This window comes from Dromaius novaehollandiae, chromosome 1 (genome assembly GCF_036370855.1).
Source record: "Dromaius novaehollandiae isolate bDroNov1 chromosome 1, bDroNov1.hap1, whole genome shotgun sequence".
Taxonomy (NCBI): domain Eukaryota; kingdom Metazoa; phylum Chordata; class Aves; order Casuariiformes; family Dromaiidae; genus Dromaius; species Dromaius novaehollandiae.
The window spans coordinates 55,791,301-55,806,514 of record NC_088098.1 but is presented as its reverse complement, the minus strand read 5'-3'; the positions used below and the strand labels follow the sequence as shown (position 1 = coordinate 55,806,514).

At 42.4% G+C, this 15,214-nt stretch overlaps 1 protein-coding gene across 4 annotated transcripts in view; it reads right to left on the bottom strand.

Moving 5' to 3' along the window:
- The window catches only part of LARGE1 (LARGE xylosyl- and glucuronyltransferase 1), a 287,833-nt gene extending 272,786 nt beyond the window's left edge, over positions 1 to 15,047 (bottom strand). For 3 of the 4 annotated variants that reach the window (XM_064513273.1, XM_026117942.2, XM_064513297.1), the window contains exons 1-2: positions 14,037 to 15,047; positions 12,102 to 12,188 (exon numbers count right to left, since the gene is read on the bottom strand). The gene's annotated coding sequence lies outside the window, so the exon portion shown is untranslated. The remainder of the gene's footprint in view (positions 1 to 12,101; positions 12,189 to 14,036) is intronic. The other variant, XM_064513280.1, reaches the window with a different exon arrangement.
- Positions 15,048 to 15,214: the final 167 nt, after the last annotated feature.

The following is a 15,214-nucleotide window of genomic DNA, read 5'->3' as shown; positions in this document are numbered from 1 at the left end:
AACAACTTTTTTTTATTACAAGGTTATGGATAAAAAACAAAGGAGACATTTTAATATAGTGAGAAGATGCGCAGTCACAGGAGCAGCACAGTGGAAGCACTCTTCATATATCTTTCCAGAGGCACCAAAGAAAAACTCCTTTCAGATAGATTTTCCATCTCCAAAACAGCAAAATATATCATCAATGCCTTAATCTCTCAGTCCCCTGCTCCAGTGTGTTAGCTTTCTCGCATGTATGCTCTCTTACGCTTCTCAAGTGCATGCTCTTAGAATAAGCTGTCTGTCTAAGGTCTGAAACTCACTTCCATCCTCTATAGATTCTCTCTCTGCAACATTTACTGCTGTAAAACTCAGGTTGCAGTAAAGTTCACAGGTTGAGGAAAAATTCCATTGTTCTGATTTGTTCCTCTTTAGACTGCTTATGTCAGTATTGGTTTTTACTGGTGGTATTTATTGAAAGTACACCTAGTTGCAAATTCTACTAACCTGCATTCACATATGCTAACTAGACATCTATACAGGGCAGGCACAGTACATGAATATATTATTAGTGTTCCATTACAGCAAAGCACAAAAACGAAGAAGACACTTTGATGCAATATCTTAATGGGACAGAATAATGTGAGCAGAAAGCCCTTATCTAGCTCCATCTAAGCTATTGAAGGTGAAATCAGAGGTGAAATGCATAGAGCAAGAATGACTAAATCTATAAATGGCCCAAAATTATTTGTTTTATGACAGGAATACAAGTGACTACAATCATACTGAACAGGCCGTTATCAAATCTCTTCAGTGATAAAGCTTTCTGTTGAAGAGGACAAATTAAAACAAGTGCACAAATCTCAAGGATATATGGCTTAGGGCCATTATCCCAGAGGATTACAGAATATTTTTGCATCCTACCTCTGTTTTTAGTACCTCCATCTTTGTTTTAATATTGTAGCTATTACCACCACTGCTATTTGAAGATTAGAGTCCCCTGTAGTTATGAATGGTAAATAGAGAAGCCCTCTCACTTGTCAATGCAGAGTCCAGGGTATGCTTTAAAGGTACACACAGTAACCTTATAGTAAGAGCCAGTTTTTAATGAGTTCTGCTAGTGTTGTCCAACTGTGTAATGCTTTAACTATTGAGCACTGTATTGCGAATTATGGACTGTGGTTGCCAGGCACCACCAAAGACCATGGTCTTGCTGTGCTACACACAGTACAAACACCTAACAAAGAAATTGTACTGTTCTAAGGTACTTACAAAATCCAGAGGTAAGATTAGGGATAACAAGTGGCTAAAACACAGAAATAAAGGTGAAGCATAGAGGAAACAGGCCAAATATAGCAATCAGCAGTCACTGCAACATTTGCAGAGGCAACAAGGGAGTAATCACTCTCAAATTACACCACTGGTTTCAACAAGAACACTCACACACACTACAGCGTGTAACCATCCCACTGTCCAGCTCAAAATGAAGACTAGAGTTAAGGGGACTGTCTCAACTTATATGTAGTACAAATAAGATTTTAACTTTGGACTCCAGATAAAATGAGAGATTGATACTCCGTATAGCCCTATACAGCTAATAAAAATGTTTCCCCAAATAACCCATAAATCTTATATATGTCATCATGCCGCCTCTCTGTTGAAATTAAAGACATCATTACACAAGCAAGCAAGCCTCCCGATTTATAAGAATGCTTTCCAGAATATGCTTTGATGCATAAATAAGAATTAAAAAAGACTAGCCCACCATCAGATTTTGGACTCAAGAGAACCCCTCATCCCCAGATGCACACACATATAAACACACTTGATCCAAACTGTGGATCAAAACTTGACTAATGCAAAAATGCAGCTCCAGAGTGAATGGTGGAACCCAAAAACTAGAAGCAAAACCAAAAGAAGAGGTGAAGGAAAGGCAAGAAAGTGCTGTTCTAATCTAAAAACCGTAACCCACTAATACAAGAACTTGAATACTAAATGAACTCTTTTGTGTTTAGAAAACCAGAATGCTCTTCTTCCTAACTGCTAAGCCACTATTCCCTTAATGATGGGGAAGAAAGAAATTGGTTTAAAAATCTTCAGTCCTAAATTTCTGCTTCAAAATTATGGTACTTTTCAGCAAGACAGTTGCTGACTCCAGTAAAAAGCTTAGCAATTCTGAGTGGTAATTAAGAGATTTCATTTACAACACAATTTCCTATTTATACAGAAAAAAATGCTTCTTATGACATGAAATTTCCCATAACACTGAAAAGAAGCATGTAGATATACCATCTAAGTCTTTCATTTGCCCCATGAAGTAAGCCATCCCTTCTTATGTTTAGTGAATACATGCTTGAATACAGAAAACTTTTCAACGCAAAACTTAGGAGCTAATGGAGCCAAAGAAAATAGTTCCTAGAATTTTTTAGGATCACATATTCAAGGCCTATTCCAAAATTCTTGTCAACAGGAGTCATGCCATTACATTCTTATACAGCTGGACCAGGCCTCAACTGCCTTGCAATATGCCTAATAGAATTTCCTAAGTTGTATTTATAGAAATTATACCTCTATCATTTTCCAGTTTTTGTTTTTCTCCCCCTCAAACCAGTGGTTTCACTTTATCAGTCCCTGGATGTTTAACAGATACACAAGAATAAACAGATGGAAAAATAACATATATCAATCTGCATTTCTTAGTCAATCAAGAAGAAAGAACCTTAGAAATAATCTACCATTTGTTCCAAATAATTATAGAGAGGTTAATGATCTTTGAGTAAAGATAAAAATTTTGATTATGTCACATTCCATACGTGTCTTCAGCTCAAAGGGAGATTTTCCTAATAGACCTTGAATATTCACAGATTCTTGATTTATAATACACAGGCAAGGGACAGTCAGACATGCCAGTGTTTTAATCAGACTGTCACAGAACTTCTTCCTCCCATCTGCAGTTTGACAATGGCAAGCAATTTTGAATAAACTGTGCCAAGCTTGGATAGAGACTCTCTCCTTTATTGGAATATTCAGTGTTTTTAAAGAAATAAACATGCCTAAGAATTCAAATTTTCAGTCTACCTGTTAGCTACAGATACATAGGGAGAGGAAAAACAAAACAAAACAAAACACTCCGCAGGTATGACAGCACATCGGACATTCAGTGGTGCTTAGAGAGATATATTAAAGGCATGAACCACCCCCACTAAACATTCTGCATTCTAGACATAACAAGTAATCTCAGATACACCTCTCTGCCAGCCCTCTGTGAAGCAGCTTCTAGAATACAGATCCTGGTCTGCATCAGAAACCTGCTCCTGAGCCACAGAATTGCAGCAACATCTCACATCTCTACATCTGTGCTCTGCCAGCAAAACAAGTCCAAAATCCTTAAAAATCCCTCCTTTTTTTCACACCAAGTATAAGCCACGACAAGAACATCTTGAATCAGAAGGAGTTCTATATGAAAGCAAGAATACTTAGCAGCTTTCTGGTGCATTTCATCTTTCAGAATGCTGCAAATGTTAACCTGCCATAATCATTGTTTCGGGGAAAGGAAGCAAGAAAAGAAGATGCAGAATTTGGTAGTAAAATGGATCCGTGGCTTTCACTTTCTCACTTTCGCATACTGTGGTTTCATTCCTATCTTAGTGATGCATCAAAACAGATTCTGCTGTACTGGAACAGCCAAGGAATACTACATTATTGTATAGTGAGAGATACTGGTAGACCTGGGTTGCTTTTAACACTAACACTTTCCCAGCTGAAAATGATGTTGTTTTCCTTAAATTAACATTGCAAATGTTTTATGTTCCATATTGCCACATAAGAAAAGCTTTTATATCCCTATTGAGAATAAAGGGTTTTTCATTTGCAATTTCCATTACGGCATTTCCAAAAGCATATATGCCTGGCAGAATCAAGATGCTAGATACAAAGCTGTAATTTGCGCAAGTGTGTCCATTACATGCCCTATTGAATTCCATTTTCTTTGTTTAGGGTGCTTTGTGGCTCTTTAGCCACAGCTAATGGGACAGTCTTATGCAAAAAGATTTATCATGAAGCGTTATCTGCTACATTCACGCTCCCTTGGGTTGCCTAGTACTACTAACGTAGATCAATGCTGGGGTCCCTACTGAGAACCCCCATGCCATCCAGAAGCATCACTGTATGCTTACCAATACCCCATCACAGCAAGCACTGCTAACTGATGGACAGAGTGGCAAACTCAAAGAGCAGGACATCAACAGATTCTCATCTGTATTAGCAGCTAGTACCTCACTCCACTATTAGCAGTGCTCATAGAAAAAAAAAGTAAAGTGAGAATGGCAAAGACTTTCAGTTGGATATTTAAAATTCAGCTCAGTTGAAGCCCCATGAACACTCTCCTCTGCATTTTGAACAAGACCTTAAAATACTAGGGGCTTGAACAGGATGGAGAAAGGAGGTGGAAGCCAGCTAAGAGAAAGAAGCACTGGTTTCAGGTTCTTCCATTGCTCGGCCTAGTTTAGCAGGCTTGGTTATTAGCAGGAATTTACTTCGGGTTACCTCAGTAAACTCAGGTGGAATTACAGTCAGCAACAACAGCACTGAACATGGTAGCCAGGTCCACGTTTCACAGGAAAGGCCAACTGAAAACATTAAAGGGTATCATCTGGCAGTCTGCTTATGTAAGAGTAGAGAGGATTCCAAAATGAACCTAAGATAACCTGAACAGCTGGAGAATGATTTCTCACTAAAGTCATCATTACAAACAGCTTCTGAAAATGTTTCTCACTTCTTAACAACATTATCTCTGGCCTGCTAGAATAGGACTGTTCAAGCCACTAAAATTTCACCAGAAATTCCACTTTGCTCTGATCAGTCAAAGATACTAAGCACTAAAACAACTGCTGTACTCTGACTCAAAACAGATCAGACAGAACCAGTTCTTGGTGATCGAAAACGCTGCATCACAAACTCAGATGCGCATGCCGAATACAGGCAAAGAAAAAGACAGAAAAATGCAAGGGAACCTGCATTTCTTGATATCTGTGATGAATGACTTTGTTCCTGCCATGTTAGATTCATTTCACTTTCATAAATTACCATTACGCCCCACAGCAGGTGCAGTGGGATCTGTCTCCATCCTGCAAAAGGTTTCTATTTGGTTAGTCCAAAGAATTGGCCTTACAGACTATTGTAAGATTTTATTTTAGCACTTTCAAGTCAAATATAAAAGTGTATTTAAAATACCACATCAATTAAAAAAAAAAACCTGACAGAGAAATACAGTTAAATACAGTTATGTCCCAGAACTACAGTGAATTCTTTCAGAATTGTCCCCTGCTGCTGCTGCCAATAGATCACAATACAAGAAACACAGCTTTTATCTTTTCCACAGACATTTAAACAAATTCAACAATAAATAAGCCAGTGTTATTCAAATGATAAATATGATTAATTTGAGAAAATATCTCAAATTATTGAGATTAAAACTGCAATTAAAAAAAGCAAAATGTATCAGTTTTCAAACAGTTTAGCACACTCTTACCTCCACATTTTGTAAGCTCTTTTCAGCAGGAATGCTTTCTCGCTTTGGGAATTTCTGACAGCCCAGCTATGCTGGCTGTTGGTGTGAAAAGTGACTGTTGATTGACATAACTTGGCTAGCAGAAGCTGCCACAGTAGTCACAACTATACTGGCAAAAATGGTGCTTTTCTTCAAATTGCTTCCATCATTTGTGGAATTTTCTTGGTATGAAAGCGCTGCTGTGTCAGAAGAATTCCAGCCACACATCACTGTTTATACTGCTGTTTTATACAAGCATTCATATTCCAATGAAGCACCCTTAAGGTACAGAGACTCTATATATTTGTGCTTCACCCAGCATGAAGAAAACCCTCTCTCAACTTGGGGCCCTAGGCATTTTAGTAACATGAATAAATAACTGCTTTCTATACTACATTTGCAATTCCACTATTTCAACCAGAAAAGCCAAGGTGTTTTCCCAAATCACATTACCTTCATACATGGCAACTTATAATATGAAAGCCTAGGAGAAAAGAAAAAAAAATGCAGAAAGAAAAAGCCAAACTCAGGCCTTTCTCAACATAGCAATGGCCAATGCATGACAAACCCAAAACTGAGGGGCAAAACTATGCTGCAAAATTAATTATTTCAGAGAATTTTTGATACTAATTGCAGGTCCAGAATTCTTTATTACTGATGTAGAATACATCCTGTTTAGGTCTGAGAGAGAAAAGGTAGAGAGCCTCACATATGGGAAACATGAAGAGATTTGGGACAAAAAGGAAGGACACTTGAAAAATTTGTTTTGTATAATACTACACCACCTTCAGACACATGCTGAATATGGATTTACCTCAGGGATGTTTCTCCTCTCTCCCTCTCCCCACCCTACCCCTAACAATTTTGCTCAGCAGCATAGTGTGATACAAACCACACAACACATGGGAGTAGCCTTTTGTTCAGACAGATGCTGTGCCTGATCCTGTCTATCACTGGTCAGAAATGATATAAAATGATATCACCAATAAAAGTTCAGCATTCATCATCCAGTTAGGATATGTCTATGATTCAGCACAGGCTTTGGTCTCCTGAACGTCCATTTATGGTGACTTCTGCTACATTTGTGGGCTAAATGCTAGCTGCCTGTGCCAGTTTCGCTCTCCACATTCTTAATACCACCTGGCCATAGATAAACTGCATATATTTAACAAAGAATATTAACATACAGCCATTAATGACCAAGAAATGTTTGTTTTCTCCTTAAAGTGTTCTCCCGTTTCCTTCTCCTTTAACTGTTGTATCTATTTCCTATCCTTTATAAGTAAAACACACTCCTTTCTCCCTTTGGTCATTGCACAGCCTCTAAATCAAAAAACATCTGTAAATTCTACTATGACGGGCTTATTTTTTCATTTATCCACTTACTGTTTAACTTGTTAATATTTGCAGTATTTGTTAGATTTAATATGAACATATATTTTGTACGCTTCCATACAAACACTGTTACATACTGAGTATCATCAGGGACTCAGTTTTATCATTTAAGGCACTAGTATATTAAGCAACAGTTCTTGCCAAAGACGTTGGTGTTTTCACACACCTAAAGCACAGGACAGTGATATGATGCAATTGGATACACTTCGGGTGCCAGGTGTGAATGCTGATGTGAGAGCAGCAGACACTGGCAAACACGAGGAAGTTGAGATTTTATATCCAACTGCCCCAGCAGAGCATGCAAAAGCAGGGGACAAGGCTCTGGGTACGAGCAGCAGAGATATAAGTTCCAAGGTGGATGACTACATTGCAGTGGAGAACTGTGTCTGGTCCTCCACTATCCAAACCAGCTGGAAAGTGAGCTCATTAGATAGCTGTATCTAAGATATTTTCAGTTCGTACTTATTTATTTTTGTTTTCTGAGCTAGTGTACAGACTAATTTATTTTACTTTTATCTCTACCTTCTGCATGGAAGCCTCAGCAACCTGGTATAAAATCAACATTAAGTACAAAAATCTCACTTTCCCTCTCATCACCAAATGGTTTCTCTAGCCACTACTAGGTCTCATCTTGGGGTGGAAAAACACTGTCCTCAACATCAGTATTGATTTTTGTCCCCCTCTTTCTTCATCTGTAGCATCCCACACTTTGTCAATGTAAATCTCACTGAAGAAGGACATCCAAAGCTAAAAGCTTCTACCATTTCTTTAAAAAGATCATTTTTTGCTTTGTGGAAGTCAATGTCAACATGGGAGAAGGTTGCAACTTTCTCAGTACTTAACTGTTTATGGCATCATCACCTACTGATTCGTACTACTTGGAAGAGTCACTGAAGATGAACCAACTTCTCATAAATGTAGGTGACATTAAAAAGCTCTAGAAGATCAAAATCAAGGACATAAGTTATAAAATATTCCAATTATAACAGAAAGATCGCACCTTACAGGGGCCTTGTGCTTTAATGTTCTAATTCTCAGCTTTGATAAAAACAACATCTTGTTGTATGTAATACCCAGCACTGACAAATCCAAACACATAGACAATTTTACTCTTTTAAACGGGTAGGAACCATCCCTATCCTGTTTAAGAATTATTAAGCATGCCAATACTTTATCTTAAAAGAGCTGTCTTACATGGATGACAATGTCCCTGCGTTTAAATTTGAGTCACACTCTAGAACCAGAAAGACTGGAAAAAATTATGAGATCACAGAAAACTTTGGCCTGCCAAGCCTCACAGTTAATGTCAGTTCATTTGCTACAAAAACTTGGAAGCCTACGACTCCCTTCTGTTTTAAAAAAAATGAAACCTAAGATTCTAAAGAACAACAGAATTTAAAGAGCATATATTTGGGGATTTGGTAATACTAGAATGATTGGTTTCCATTTCTTATTTCTACCCGGTGGCATACTTCCTTATAATACCTTCAGCCTGCAAAACACTGAATTAAGGAAATTCATACATTGATGTCTGGTATTTTCTGAACATAAACATCTATTTTCAGTATTAAGTAGCAGTAGCATTAACTAAAGGCAGAAGGGAAAATAATCACAAAAGGAATTTAGTACTAAGGCAACTGAGGTAGGGGGGGCAGGGCAGGGAGACAGGGAGAAAAGGACAGTGAAACCTCGCCAGTATTCTGGAGAATCATGATCCTGAAGAGCTTTGAATATCAGTTAGAAACTTCATCTCATCTGAACAGTTCACCATTTAGTGACTCTTTTTTTTCCCCAGGGTAGGAACCATTATTTTCTTCAAACGGTCACAGTCATTCCCAAGTCCCTAAACAAGTCCATAAGTCTATCTGGAAATTGTAAGAAAATGAAAAGGCTCATAGTTTTTTGTAGAAAGGTTTCATTCACATATGGATTACAGCACACTACTTTTAGTATTGAAAAACAAGCAAGAAAATTCAACCCATGAAAACACCATTTTTTAAATACCTGGATCATTATTCAGCTGAATGTAACTTCATCAAAAATACAGTAAGTGGTTGGGTACTCCTCTATCAAATCCCACAGTTCCTCTCCCTCTTCACTTCCCTGCCCTTTACCCCCTCAATTCCTTCATTTTTCTGATTTGTATTTAAATGAAGGTTGTTCAATAACATAGTTTTCTAGTTCTCTCCTACTCATAAGTCTTAGCTGTCAAACATCTTCCAGGAGATAAAATCCTAAAACTAGTGATACAATCGAAATGATGGTATTCTGCATGTAAATATCACACTCTTGGATTAAACTTCAGAGGGACTACTGAAAGCTGCAATTTAAAGTGACAACTCAAACTTCACTGGCAGTTATAAGCTAGAAAAATTTTCTGGTGAAGGAAAGGGGGATGCTTAAAAGAAGTTTTTGCAAAAGAGAAGTTTTAGTTTTAAACTATATTAGTTCCAAAATGTGACTGTAGGCATAAATTGATATGGTTGTTGTCCTTCTGAATTATGAAGGCTAAGGTTCTGTTCTCAGCACTGCTACTTACAGCTTTCCCAAACAGCAGAAGATCATAAATATAGTTTTTGTCATTTTCACAGATAACTGGCAAAATAGTAAAACCAGCCACTGTTAATGGATGAGGCACTTGACCAGCTGCCCCTCAGGAAAACTGCATTCAGCATACACAGATCTGGCTTAATGTGTGCAACATCAGCCTTCTATCCCGCAATGACATATGATTGGTATAGAACTAGAGTAATAGAAATCACTCATCAATACTCAAAAAATGCTTGGGAGAAGTGTAGAGTGGTGGAATCTATCTCCTCTTATCACTGGTCAAGAAACAGGCAATTGCCAGCTCTGGTTTTAACACAGCACTTTTGTTCAGCCCAGTGCTTTCTCTTCCTTCTATCACTGACATTGTGCAAGAAAAGTTAACTGTTTTTAGAAGACAATTGATTTGCTGGTGTTTCCATCCTGGCATCTATACCTTCCAGAATACAGAAGGGATAATCAGTGCTGTGAAAAATCTTTCCTTTAAGAATCACCTATTCCCTTTATTATTTTCAAGTGTACCAATATCTACATAGAGGTTGATGAGGAAGATTGCATTCTACCTATGCAGTCTGAGGCTTCCAGCTGCCTCCATCATGAGGCTACGTGATTTGGTCTGGCCTTTAGTTGCAGCAATCAACTGACCTTGCTGGAGTTCCTCTTGCCAATTTCAAGTACGGCTTCTACCCAGTTAACTTTATTCTCATGGAAGTAGTGGGCGCACCTCAGAAAGAATAGTAACTTGGATACTAGTGCAAGCAGTGTTAGATCAGACCTGGTCTGATGTGCAAATTAAAGCAGGTAATGAAACTGTTTTACACAGTTCGCTACTAATTCTCACACATATGTCACTTATATAAGGATTTCAGCTTTGGCAGTTTTGCTTCAAAGTCAACGCCAAGACTGAGATAATCCTTTCTAGCAATATTCTCCTTGATTTTTGAGCCATCAAGTTCCCTATAAAATAGAATTTGCTATCTGCTACTCCCCTTTCACAACAATGCATTAAGCAAGCTTTGATACGAGACAGGATAGACCTCCAAAGGCTGAGCCAAGTGACATCAAAAGCAATTAAGAATCTCTACAAGGTACAAAGCACATTTCTTAACCCTTATCTTCAGATAGGGGTACCACCAGGAAGAGGAAACAGTGATCCAACGTAAAAAAGCAAAAGTGGAAGACTAAAACTACTTTCCTCAATGTTAGTTCTGACTCTCCAACACTTAAATTATGCACAGTATAGGATAATGGACAATGACTTTTTTAAAGCTAGCATTCACCGCAAAGAGAAAGAAGGCCAAACCAGACAATTAACAACACAAAAATAGTGCAGATGCTTGAGTATATATACTTCCTTATATAAAACTACTTCTCAGAAAGTTCTCTAGTCACAGAATTAGACAAATAACCAATTTGGAATAACTTTGTGGAGACTAACTCATGAAAAACAACTGTCTGTAACCATGTATTAGCCATCACATGCTCCTCTCAAGCAACCCTATCATAATGTTATCAGCACACATAGGTTGGAGAAAAAATGGATATATCAGAATTCTCATACCCTTAAAATGGATATTCTTTAATTAGTTCTAATGCAGATGACAAAAGATCTTCAATCAAAGCTGGCAGGTGCTCATTAACAGAGGCTTTCATACAGGCCTAGGTATCCTTCCAGAAAAAAAAAAAAGAAAAAAAAAAAGAAGTAACTCCATTGATATAAATAGGAGTTTTGCATGTGGACAAGGTCAGCATTTATTGCAAATAATTTGTAGTGAGGTTATGAATTTTACCCCCCATTAGCCTTCAGTTTATAAATATCAGGCAAAAAAGGCTTGTGTGGGTTTTTTTTCTCTTTTGCTATTTCTCTGTGTGTTTGATTTTTAAAATAGTTCTTATAAAGGCACACAAAAATCAGAGAGAAAATGAGCGAGGGGAGTATTCCAGCAAGGACCTACTGACCATTAATGATTTATTCCAAGTAAACACACACACAAAAAATACACATTTGAACAGGAAATAGTCACACAAATAATAGTTTGGAGGACTGTTCCGTAAAACCAATATATTTAAGAACACTTCAGTTTAGCAATATAAGCGTACATTGGAGATACATATGTTTTAACAGTTTCCTGAAATAATTAATTCAGCAGAAGTGCTACACTGGCTAATATAAAGTCCTACTCACTGGAATTTCTGTAGAGCGGGCCTTTGACAAAGACACATACCCACTCACCACTGCTCTGCACTTTAGCTACCAGGGGACCACACTTTGGAATTCCTATAGATTTAACATATTAGTATGCAATATTATTTTTAGTGATCCTTCGAATAAACGCAGTGCAAATTTTTCCAGACCTGAAGACTTATCATCTTACTTCATCTGAACAGAGAAGAAAAAAAGTTGCCATGCATGTTTCAGCTTTCAAAACGAAAAAATGTCCTGCAACATACTGGCATCAAAATATCTCCAAATTATGCTTCTTTCAGCAGCAATTGAGAATATGTACTTTGAACAGGAAAGATGTAATGTAAAACATAAATCAAAAATTGTGGGAATTAAATGTCAACAGGATGGAGAAAAGGAACCTGCTGCCAGAGTGGATAATTAAAAAAACAAAGAAAAAGAACCTACCAATCCAATTATCCATCAGAGACTGTGCAGTTACTGTGGCTTCTACATGACTTGCAGCCTTGCTGATCAAGGGCCGTCACAGGACACCTAAGCAATAAGAATTTCACATTTCAAACTTGTAATACTTATCAGCAATTTGCAGTTTTCAAGAAGCCTAGGGAGACCTTTTCCATCTTAGTCATTTCTCCATTTTAAAAAACAACAGAGCGAGGAGGTTTTTGTTTGCTTGTTTTGTTGTTATAAGTAAACTACCCTGTTAACCTATTTCCATTTGCAGCAAGGAAAAGCATGACTTTGTTAAAATATTCCTCCTGTGCTTTAAGCTCAAAGTCCAATGATAAGGCATTATAAGATGAGCAAAGAAGCCTACATTTCATAGATTTTATTACATTAGTCTGTGCATTTTCACCAGTGGACTGGGGGGGGGGGGGGGGAAACTAGTCCCCCTAGCCTACCTTTGCAGTAGAAAGCTAAAGAATATGTAGCAATTCACTAAGCTGTCTTTGTGTGTGAAGTAACAAGCTAGCTCCCCCCCCCCCTTTTTTTTTAAAGGTAGAAGACATAGCTACTTACAGAAACTGCAGGGAAACTAGGCAACCTTTCAATTCATTTATCTAATTTCCTGCTGCTCCTATTTCTGAGCAAGTAAAATAATAAATGTTGTACAAAGAAAATTAATCTGTACTCAGAAGATTTCATTAAATAAAAAGTGCCAACCTGTTGGCAATTGCCAACTCCAGTTTCAGCACAGTACCTTAGCCCAGAGCTTTCTCTCCCTTCTATCACTGAGATTGTATAAGAAAAGCTAACCGTTTTTAGAAGACAATTGATTTATTGGTGTTTCCACCCTGGCATCTACACCTTCCAGAATACAGAAGGGACAAACGGCACTGTGAAAATGCTTCCTGTAGTAATTTTAGAAGTACTGTAAAAACCAAGTGCTGTACATACGCAAAAAAGTAACACCTCATAACAAGTGTTCAGATGCCTCAGGTTAATCTTCATTTAAACGATGCACGTGCGAAGAAAGTAGGCTCTATTTACTGTCTAGCAACACCCTTCTTCCAAGGGGAACGAAGAAGAGGATACCGTGCTCAGGTGAAAACACATATAAAGACGGCTTGTCTGCCGCTCCACAAAGAAGGGAAATTACTTGCTTTCCACAAACAAAACCGGGCACAGAGCAAGAGCTAGAAACCTCTCCAAAAACAGTTACATAACGGCATTGTCAAACTTCATGTCACCTCCACAGAGGCAGCAAGTTGCTATCCCCCCCTCCCCCCCAGTGAGCTCGGATTAATGACCTAAACGACACAGCTCTGACACAAGATTACAGCAGGACTCTGCCCAGCGGAGAGCCGCCCAGGCAAGGGGGACACCCACCCTCGCCGCCCCAGCGTCCCGACTAACGCGCAGTTTCTAACTAACGGTCTCCCCCGGCCGCAGCTGCCCCGGCGACCGTTCCAGGCGCTCGCGCAGGGCGCCACAGCCGCCAGCGGCACCTCTCGGCGCGCCGCGAGGTACCCGGCGGGACGGCCGCCGCCCGGGGGGGCCCAGCCCCCGCTCCGCGAGCGCGAGTAATGGCTGGCGGCGACCGGGCACCCGCTGCCCGGCTCTCGCCGTCCGACCGGCACCAGCCGTCATGATAACCTCGCACCAGCCCGGGCACGGGGGGAGGAAAAAGCCTTTTTGTGCCGGGGGAGCGACAACCGTGCCTCCGCCTGAGCATCTGCTCATCTCCGGCTTTGATGGGGATTAAAATCCAGGAGGTAGAACAACAACCCCATCCCTACCGAACTCGGGTCCTCCCCCCTCTCTGCCTCCCTCCTCCCGCCGCTCCAAGGGAGACACTCGCCGATTGTTTCTCGCCCACGCCCGCCCCGTTTCCGAGCCACTCGCCTCTAAAAGCAGCAGCGACCCGGCGAAGCACCTTACCTTCCCGGGGCGGCCGGGACAGGCGGGCAGCGGCGAGGAGCTCCGCGCTCGCCTTCGCACGCAGGCAAGCGGTCCTTCCCCCTCCTCGGCTCCAGGCAGGCGGCTCCAGCTCCCTCCCCGCAGCCCCGCTCCACTCTCTGCGGGATGAAGGGCTGCCCGCGGCGGGAGGAGGAGGAGGAGAGCGCCGTGGAGGTCCCCGCTCTTCCTGGGATGCGCCGCCGAGGTGCTCCGAGCCGCGAGCTGCCTCCTTCTCCTCCTGCCCCCCCGGCGCTCTCTTCAGGGCCTGCCCGCTCCCTGCTCCACGCTCTCCTGGGGGGCAGCCCGGCTCCGTCCGTCCGTCCCGTTCGTCTCCCGCCGCCCCTCTCCCCGGCCCGCTGTGCACAGGCCCTGCCGGCGGCCAACAGGACCTGGCGGCCAGCAGGACCCAGCGGCGAAGGGGGATTCCGGCCCGGCCTCCTACCCCCTCCCCGGGGCCTGGTATACACGCTCCGCGGGAGGAGGAGGCCCTGCCCCGGCCTGGCAGGCGGCGAGCAGCCCCGGGAAGGTCACCGGCACCGAGAAGCCGGGCACGGCGAGGGTCTCTCCGGCACCGCCGCGGCCGCTGCTACTGCCACCGGCCCGGCCTCAGCGGCCGCTGGGTGCCGCGCTCCGCCCGAGCTCGCTGCGTGCCGGCGCCCGCGGCCGCCTCCAGATCTCAGTGCCAAGCTGCCCCCTTCCCCCCCTCCCGCCCGCCCCTTTGCCGCCGCCGCCAGCCTTCCCCCGCCGGGTCCCTGCGGCTCCCGGTGCCAGGCTGCCCCCTGCGGGTCTCGGAGCCGAGGCTGCCGCCGCCGCCGCTTCCTGGCGGCGGGGCTCGCGGCGGCCGCGCGGGCAGAGGTGGAGGCGGCCGCGAGGGGGGCCGCGGCTGCCGCTCCGCGGGTGCTGCACGCGGGGTGCCCGCTGCCGCTCTGCCCCGGGCTCAGCGGCAGCTGCAGTGACTGTGTGTCTGTGTCATGTCTGTGCATGGGCGGGCGGAGGCGCGGGCCGAGGCGGAGCCAGCCCGCTCACACGCCGCCCAGCGACAGGCGCCGCGCGCCCAACCAGCGGCGGCCCCCGCCGCCGCCGCCACACACGGGCCCGGGCGGAGGGGGGCCGGCCCGCATCCCGCCGCGGGGCTGCGGCTCCCCGCCGCGGCGGACGGG